This window comes from Rutidosis leptorrhynchoides, chromosome 4 (assembly GCF_046630445.1).
Source record: "Rutidosis leptorrhynchoides isolate AG116_Rl617_1_P2 chromosome 4, CSIRO_AGI_Rlap_v1, whole genome shotgun sequence".
NCBI lineage: Eukaryota > Viridiplantae > Streptophyta > Magnoliopsida > Asterales > Asteraceae > Rutidosis > Rutidosis leptorrhynchoides.
In genome coordinates, this window is record NC_092336.1 from 110,852,769 (window position 1) to 110,862,737 (window position 9,969).

Sequence of the window (9,969 nt, forward strand, 5' to 3'; positions counted from 1 at the left end):
AAGTTGATTAAGTTATGGTTGGAATAGATTTGTTACCAATTTTCACGTAGCTAAAATGAGAAAAATTATCCAATCTTGTTTTACCCATAACTTCTTCATTTTAAATCCGTTTTGAGTGAATCAAATTGCTATGGTTTCATATTGAACTCTATTTTATGAATCTAAACAAAAAAAGTATAGGTTTCTAGTCGGAAAAATAAGTTACAAGTCGTTTTTGTAAAGGTAGTCATTTCAGTCGAAAGAACGACGTCTAGATGACCATTTTAGAAAACATACTTCCACTTTGAGTTTAACCATAATTTTTGGATATAGTTTCATGTTCATAATAAAAATCATTTTCTCAGAATAACAACTTTTAAATCAAAGTTTATCATAGTTTTTAATTAACTAACCCAAAACAGCCCGCGGTGTTACTACGACGGCGTAAATCCGGTTTTACGGTGTTTTTCGTGTTTCCGGGTTTTAAATCATTAAGTTAGCATATCATATAGATATAGAACATGTGTTTAGTTGATTTTAAAAGTCAAGTTAGAAGGATTAACTTTTGTTTGCGAACAAGTTTAGAATTAACTAAACTATGTTCTAGTGATTACAAGTTTAAACCTTCGAATAAGATAGCTTTATATGTATGAATCGAATGATGTTATGAACATCATTACTACCTTAAGTTCCTTGGATGAACCTACTGGAAAAGAGAAAAATGGATCTAGCTTCAATGGATCCTTGGATGGCTCAAAGTTCTTGAAGCAAAATCATGACACGAAAACAAGTTCAAGTAAGATCATCACTTGAAATAAGATTGTTATAGTTATAGAAATTGAACCAAAGTTTGAATATGATTATTACCTTGTATTAGAATGATAACCTACTGTAAGAAACAAAGATTTCTTGAGGTTGGATGATCACCTTACAAGATTGGAAGTGAGCTAGCAAACTTGAAAGTATTCTTGATTTTATGAAACTAGAACTTTTGGAATTTATGAAGAACACTTAGAACTTGAAGATAGAACTTGAGAGAGTTCAATTAGATGAAGAAAATTGAAGAATGAAAGTGTTTGTAGGTGTTTTTGGTCGTTGGTGTATGGATTAGATATAAAGGATATGTAATTTTGTTTTCATGTAAATAAGTCATGAATGATTACTCATATTTTTGTAATCTTATGAGATATTTCATGCTAGTTGCCAAATGATGGTTCCCACATGTGTTAGGTGACTCACATGGGCTGCTAAGAGCTGATCATTGGAGTGTATATACCAATAGTACATACATCTAAAAGCTGTGTATTGTACGAGTACGAATACGGGTGCATACGAGTAGAATTGTTGATGAAACTGAACGAGGATGTAATTGTAAGCATTTTTGTTAAGTAGAAGTATTTTGATAAGTGTATTGAAGTCTTTCAAAAGTGTATAAATACACATTAAAACACTACCTGTATATACATTTTAACTGAGTCGTTAAGTCATCGTTAGTCGTTACATGTAAGTGTTGTTTTGAAACCTTTAGGTTAACGATCTTGTTAAATGTTGTTAACCCAATGTTTATAATATCAAATGAGATTTTAAATTATTATATTATCATGATATTATCATGTATGAATATCTCTTAATATGATATATATATACATTAAATGTCTTTACAACGATAATCGTTACATATATGTCTCGTTTAAAAATCATTAAGTTAGTAGTCTTGTTTTTACATATGTAGTTCATTGTTAATATACTTTATGATATGTTTTCTTATCATAGTATCATGTTAACTATATATATATATATATCCATATATATGTCATCATATAGTTTTTACAAGTTTTAACGTTCGTGAATCACCGATCAACTTGGGTGGTCAATTGTCTATATGAAACATATTTCAATTAATCAAGTCTTAACAAGTTTGATTGCTTAACATGTTGGAAACATTTAATCATGTAAATATCAATCTCAATTAATATATATAAACATGGAAAAGTTCGGGTCACTACACCACACACTCGGTTCATAAGGTCCATGAACACAGCTGGTGCATTAGTTAAACCAAATGGCATGACCATAAACTCGTAATGACCGTAACGTATTCTGAAAGCAGTCTTTGGAATATCATCTTCTTTCACCCGCATTTAATGATACCCGGAACGTAAGTCAATCTTTGAATAAACAGACGAGTCTTGTAGTTGATCAAATAAGTCGTCGATTCTCGGTAGTGGGTAGCGGTTCTTGATGGTAAGTTTGTTCAACTCTCTGTAGTCGATACACAACCTGAATGTACCATCTTTCTTCTTGACAAACAAAACAGGAGCTCCCCACGGTGATGTGCTTGGTCGAATGAAACCATGCTCTAAACGTTCTTGTAATTGGCTTTGCAGTTCTTTCATCTCGCTGGGTGCGAGTCTGTAAGGAGCACGAGCTATTGGTGCAGCTCCTGGTACAAGATCTATTTGAAATTCAACGGATCGATGTGGGGGTAATCCCGGTAATTCTTTCGAAAATACATCGGGAAATTCTTTTGCAATGGGAACATCATTGATGCTCTTTTCTTCAGTTTGTACTTTCTCGACGTGTGCTAGAACAGCATAGCAACCTTTTCTTATTAGTTTTTGTGCCTTCAAATTACTAATAAGATGTAGCTTCGTGTTGCCCTTTTCTCCGTACACCATTAAGGGTTTTCCTTTTTCTCGTATAATGCGAATTGCATTTTTATAACAAACGATCTCTGCTTTCACTTCTTTCAACCAGTCCATACCGATTATCACATCAAAACTCCCTAACTCTACTGGTATCAAATCAATCTTAAATGTTTCGCTAACCAGTTTAATTTCTCGATTCCGACATATATTATCTGCTGAAATTAATTTACCATTTGCTAATTCGAGTAAAAATTTACTATCCAAAGGCATCAATGGACAACTTAATTTAGCACAAAAATATCTACTCATATAGCTTCTATCCGCACCCGAATCAAATAAAACGTAAGCAGATTTATTGTCAATAAGAAACGTACCCGTAACAAGCTCCGGGTCTTCCTGTGCCTCTGCCGCATTAATATTGAAAACTCTTTCACGGCCTTGTCCATTCGTGTTCTCCTGGTTCGGGCAATTTCTAATAATGTGGCCCGGTTTTTCACATTTATAACAAACTACATTGGCATAACTTGCTCCGACACTACTTGCTTCGCCATTACTCGTTCCGACACCATTTGTTCCTTTCGTTCTATTAACCCCTGGTCCGTAGACCTCACACTTCGCCGCGCTATGACCATTTCCTTTACACTTGTTGCAAAATTTGGTGCAGAACCCCGAGTGATACTTTTCACACCTTTGGCATAGCTGCTTCTGATTGTTGTTGTTGTTGCAGTTATTATTGTTGTTGGGATGATTGTTGTAGTTGCTGTTGTTGCTGTTGTTGTTGTTATTGTTGCTCGTTGTTGGGCCGTTTGTTGTAGTTGCGATTGATGTTGCGATTGTTGGGATAATTGTTGCGATTATTGTTGTAATTGCTGCTGTTGTTGTATTGGTGATTCTTATCACCGTTTTCCTCCCACTTTCTTTTGACTTGCTTCACATTGGCCTCTTCAGCAGTCTGTTCTTTAGTTCTTTCTTCAATCTGGTTCACTATTTTGTGAGCCATTCTACATGCCTGTTGTATGGAGGTGGGCTCGTGTGAACTTATATCTTCTTGGATTCTTTCCGGTAATCCTTTCACAAATGCGTCGATCTTCTCTTCCTCATCTTCGAATGCTCCCGGACACAATAGGCACAATTCTGTGAATCGTCTTTCGTACGTGGTAATATTAAATCCTTGGGTTCGTAACCCTCTAAGTTCTATCTTGAGCTTATTGACCTCGGTTCTGGGACGGTACTTCTCGTTCATCAAGTGCTTGAATGCTGACCACGGTAGTGCGTACGCATCGTCTTGTCCCACTTGCTCTAGATAGGTATTCCACCATGTTAACGCAGAACCTGTGAAGGTATGCGTAGCGTACTTCACTTTGTCCTCTTCAGTACACTTACTTATGGCAAACACCGATTTGACCTTCTCGGTCCACCGTTTCAATCCGATCGGTCCTTCGGTTCCATCAAATTCCAAAGGTTTGCAGGCAGTGAATTCTTTGTAGGTGCATCCTACATGATTTCCTGTACTGCTAGATCCAAGGTTATTGTTGGTATGTAGCGCAGCCTATACTGCGGCTATGTTTGAAGCTAGAAAAGTACGGAATTCCTCTTCATTCATATTCACGGTGTGTCGAGTAGTCGGTGCCATTTCCTTCAAAATAATCAAATGGAACAAGTTACTCATACAGAATATTAAGAGTAGTTAATAGTATTTCGTAGCATAATATGAACTCATTTATAAAAGCTTTTTCTTCATATTAGCGTTTTATAAGTTTAAATTCGGGTAGTACCTACCCGTTAAGTTCATACTTAGTAGCTAATATACAATTCAACTACTACAATTCTATATGAAAAACTGATTATAATAATATTTCGCGTTCAAACTTTTACACAATATTTTACAAACTTACAATACCGCTTATTTTACATATAGCATGAAATATAGCACACAATAAATTTGATACAAGATGGTTGTGAAGATAATTCTAGCTAGTACACAAGTCGTTCAGTAAAGGCAATAAAGACACGTAATTCATACGTCCAGAAACAAGTCATGCATTCTGGTTTTACTAGGATTACTTCCCATCCTTGGTCTTGTGGAACATAACCGTTATGGCCGTTGATAAGACAGCGTGTTGTAACGTCGTCAAAGGGATGAGGGTTACGTAATGTCCAACAGTCCCGTAACAATCTAAAAACCTCATTTCTTACCCCAATTACCGACTCCGTCACTTGTGGGAACGTTTTGTGTAATAGTTGTAGCCCGATGTTCTTGTTCTCACTTTGGTGAGAAGCGAGCATTACTAATCCGTAAGCATAACATGCTTCTTTATGTTGCATGTTAGCCGCTTTTTCTAAATCACGAAGTCCAATATTCGGATATATTGAGTCAAAATAATTTCTTAACCCATTGCGTAAAATAGCATTTGGGTTCCCCGCAATATATGCGTCAAAGTAAACACATCGTAACTTATGGATTTCCCAATGTGATATCCCCCATCTTTCGAACGAAAGCCTTTTATAAACCAAGGCATTCTTGGAACGTTCTTCGAATGTCTTACAAACTGATCTCGCCTTAAATAGTTGTGCCAAAGAATTCTGACCGACTCTAGACAAGATTTCATCAATCATGTCTCCGGGTAGGTCTCTTAAAATATTGGGTTGTCTATCCATTTTGTGTTTTTATACTGTAAAATAGACAAGAGTTAGATTCATAAAAAAATACTTATTAATACAAACAATTTTTACATATATCATAAAGCATAAGCACACTATATTACATATATTACACCACACGAATACAACTATCTTATTCCGACTCGCTTATTTCTTCTTCTTCGGTTTTGGTTCGTTTTGCCAAGTTTCTAGGGATATATGATGTTCCCCTAATACGAGCCGTCGTTTTCCACATTGGTTTAGAAAAACCTGGTGGTTTAGAGGTTCCCGGGTCATTGTTACAACTTAAGGACTTCGGGGGTTGACGATACATATAAAGTTCATCGGGGTTGGAATTAGATTTCTCTATTTTTATGCCCTTTCCCTTATTATTTTCTTTTGCCTTTTTAAATTCAGTTGGGGTAATTTCTATAACATCATCGGAATTCTCGTCGGAATCCGATTCATCGGAGAATTGGTAATCCTCCCAATATTTTGCTTCCTTGGCGGAAACACCATTGACCATAATTAACCTTGGTCGGTTGGTTGAGGATTTTCTTTTACTTAACGGTTTTATTATTTCCCCCACCGGTTCTATTTCTTCATCCGGTTCCGATTCTTCTTCCGGTTCCTCTTCGGGAACTTGTGAATCAGTCCACGAATCATTCCAATTTACATTTGACTCTTCATTATTATTAGGTGAGTCAATGGGACTTGTTCTAGAGGTAGACATCTATCACATAATATCAAACGCGTTAAGAGATTAATATATCACATAATATTCACATGTTAAAAATATATAGTTTCCAACAAAATTTGTTAAGCAATCATTTTTCAAGTAAACACGGTCGAAGTCCAGACTCACTAAAGCATCCTAACAAACTCGATAAGACACACTAATGCAAAATTCTGGTTCTCTAAGACCAACGCTCGGATACCAACTGAAATGTCCCGTTCTTATTGATTAAAAACGTTCCATATTAATTGATTTCGTTGCGAGGTTTTGACCTCTATATGAGACGTTTTTCAAAGACTGCATTCATTTTAAAACAAACCATAACCTTTATTTCATCAATAAAGGTTTAAAAAGCTTTACGTAGATTATCAAATAATGATAATCTAAAATATCCTGTTTACACACGACCATTACATAATGGTTTACAATACAAATATGTTACAACAAAATAAGTCTCTTGAATGCAGTTTTTACACAATATCATACAAGCATGGACTCCAAATCTCGTCCTTATTTAAGTATGCGACAGTGGAAGCTCTTAATAATCACCTGAGAATAAACATGCTTAAAACGTCAACGAAAATGTTGGTGAGTTATAGGTTTAACCTATATATATCAAATCATAATAATAGACCACAAGATTTCATATTTCAATACACATCCCATACATAGAGATAAAAGTCATTCATATGGTGAACACCTGGTAACCGACATTAACAAGATGCATATATAAGAATATCCCCATCATTCCGGGACACCCTTCGGATATGATATAAATTTCGAAGTACTAAAGCATCCGGTACTTTGGATGGGGTTTTTTAGGCCCAATAGATCTATCTTTAGGATTCGCGTCAATTAGGGTGTCTGTTCCCTAATTCTTAGATTACCAGACTTAATAAAAAGGGGCATATTCGATTTCGATAATTCAACCATAGAATGTAGTTTCACGTACTTGTGTCTATTTTGTAAATCATTTATAAAACCTGCATGTATTCTCATCCCAAAAATATTAGATTTTAAAAGTGGGACTATAACTCACTTTCACAGATTTTTACTTCGTCGGGAAGTAAGACTTGGCCACTGGTTGATTCACGAACCTATAACAATATATACATATATATCAAAGTATGTTCAAAATATATTTACAACACTTTTAATATATTTTGATGTTTTAAGTTTATTAAGTCAGCTGTCCTCGTTAGTAACCTACAACTAGTTGTCCACAGTTAGATGTACAGAAGTAAATCGATAAATATTATCTTGAATCAATCCACGACCCAGTGTATACGTATCTCAGTATTGATCACAACTCAAACTATATATATTTTGGAATCAACCTCAACCCTGTATAGCTAACTCCAACATTCACATATAGAGTGTCTATGGTTGTTCCGAAATATATATAGATGTGTCGACATGATAGGTCAAAACATTGTATACGTGTCTATGGTATCTCAAGATTACATAATATACAATACAAGTTGATTAAGTTATGGTTGGAATAGATTTGTTACCAAATTTCACGTAGCTAAAATGAGAAAAATTATCCAATCTTGTTTTACCCATAACTTCTTCATTTTAAATCCGTTTTGAGTGAATCAAATTACTATGGCTTCATATTGAACTCTATTTTATGAATCTAAACAGAAAAATTATAGGTTTATAGTCGGAAAAATAAGTTACAAGTCGTTTTTGTAAAGGTAGTCATTTCAGTCGAAAGAACGACGTCTAGATGACCATTTTAGAAAACATACTTCCACTTTGAGTTTAACCATAATTTTTGGATATAGTTTCATGTTCATAATAAAAATCATTTTCTCAGAATAACAACTTTTAAATCAAAGTTTATCATAGTTTTTAATTAACTAACCCAAAACAGCCCGCGGTGTTACTACAACGGCGTAAATCCGGTTTTACGGTGTTTTTTGTGTTTCCAGGTTTTAAATCATTAAGTTAGCATATCATATAGATATAGAACATGTGTTTAGTTGATTTTAAAAGTCAAGTTAGAAGGATTAACTTTTGTTTGCGAACAAGTTTAGAATTAACTAAACTATGTTCTAGTGATTACAAGTTTAAACCTTCGAATAAAATAGCTTTATATGTATGAATCGAATGATGTTATGAACATCATTACTACCTTATGTTCCTTGGATAAACCTACTGGAAAAGAGAAAAATGGATCTAGCTTCAACGGATCCTTGGATGGCTCGAAGTTCTTGAAGCAGAATCATGACACGAAAACAAGTTCAAGTAAGATCATCACTTGAAATAAGATTGTTATAGTTATAGAAATTGAACCAAAGTTTGAATATGATTATTACCTTGTATTAGAATGATAACCTACTGTAAGAAACAAATATTTCTTGAGGTTGGATGATCACCTTCCAAGATTGGAAGTGAGCTAGCAAACTTGAAAGTATTCTTGATTTTATGTAACTAGAACTTGTAGAATATATGAAGAACACTTAGAACTTGAAGATAGAACTTGAGAGATATCAATTAGATGAAGAAAATTGAAGAATTAAAGTGTTTGTAGGTGTTTTTGGTCGTTGGTGTATGGATTAGATATAAAGGATATGTAATTTTGTTTTCATGTAAATAAGTCATGAATGATTACTCATATTTTTGTAATTTTATGAGATATTTCATGCTAGTTGCCAAATGATGGTTCCCACATGTGTTAGGTGACTCACATGGGCTGCTAAGAGCTGATCATTGGAGTGTATATACCAATAGTACATACATCTAAAAGCTGTGTATTGTACGAGTACGAATACGGGTGCATACGAGTAGAATTGTTGATGAAACTGAACGAGGATGTAATTGTAAGCATTTTTGTTAAGTAGAAGTATTTTGATAAGTGTATTGAAGTCTTTCAAAAGTGTATAAATACATATTAAAACACTACATGTATATACATTTTAACTGAGTCGTTAAGTCATCGTTAGTCGTTACATGTAAGTGTTGTTTTGAAACCTTTAGGTTAACGATCTTGTTAAATGTTGTTAACCCAATGTTTATAATATCAAATGAGATTTTAAATTATTATATTATCATGATATTATCATGTATGAATATCCCTTAATATGATATATATACATTAAATGTCTTTACAACGATAATCGTTACATATATGTCTCGTTTAAAAATCATTAAGTTAGTAGTCTTGTTTTTACATATGTAGTTCATTGTTAATATACTTAATGATATGTTTACTTATCATAGTATCATGTTAACTATATATATATCCATATATATGTCATCATATAGTTTTTACAAGTTTTAACGTTCGTGAATCACCGGTCAACTTGGGTGGTCAATTGTCTATATGAAACATATTTCAATTAATCAAGTCTTAAAAAGTTTGATTGCTTAACATGTTGGAAACATTTAATCATGTAAATATCAATCTCAATTAATATATATAAACATGGAAAAGTTCGGGTCACTACACAACAATCCTAGTTAATACGCAAGTCGCTCAGCAAAGGCAATAAAAACACGTAATTCATAAGTCCAGAAACAAGTCATGCATTCTGGTTTTACTAAGACCACTTCCCATCCTTGGTCTTGTGGAACATAACCATTGTGGCCGTTGACAAGACAGCATGTTGTAACGTCGTCAAAGGGACGAGGGTTTCGTAATTCCCAACAGCCCCGTAATAATCTAAAAACCTTGTTTCTCACCCCAACTACTGAATCCGTCACTTATGGGAAGGTTTTATTTAAAAGTTGTAATCCGATGTTCTTTTTCTCACTTTGGTGAGAAGAGAACATCACTAACCCGTAAGCATAACATGCTTCTTTATGTTGCATGTTAAAAGCTCTTTCTAACTCACGAAGTTCTACGTTGGGATATGTTGAGTCAAAATAGGCTTTTAACCCGTAGTGTAAAATTGCATTTGGGTTCCCCGCATTTAACGCTTTAAAGAAAACACGGCGTAACTTACGGTGTCCCCAATG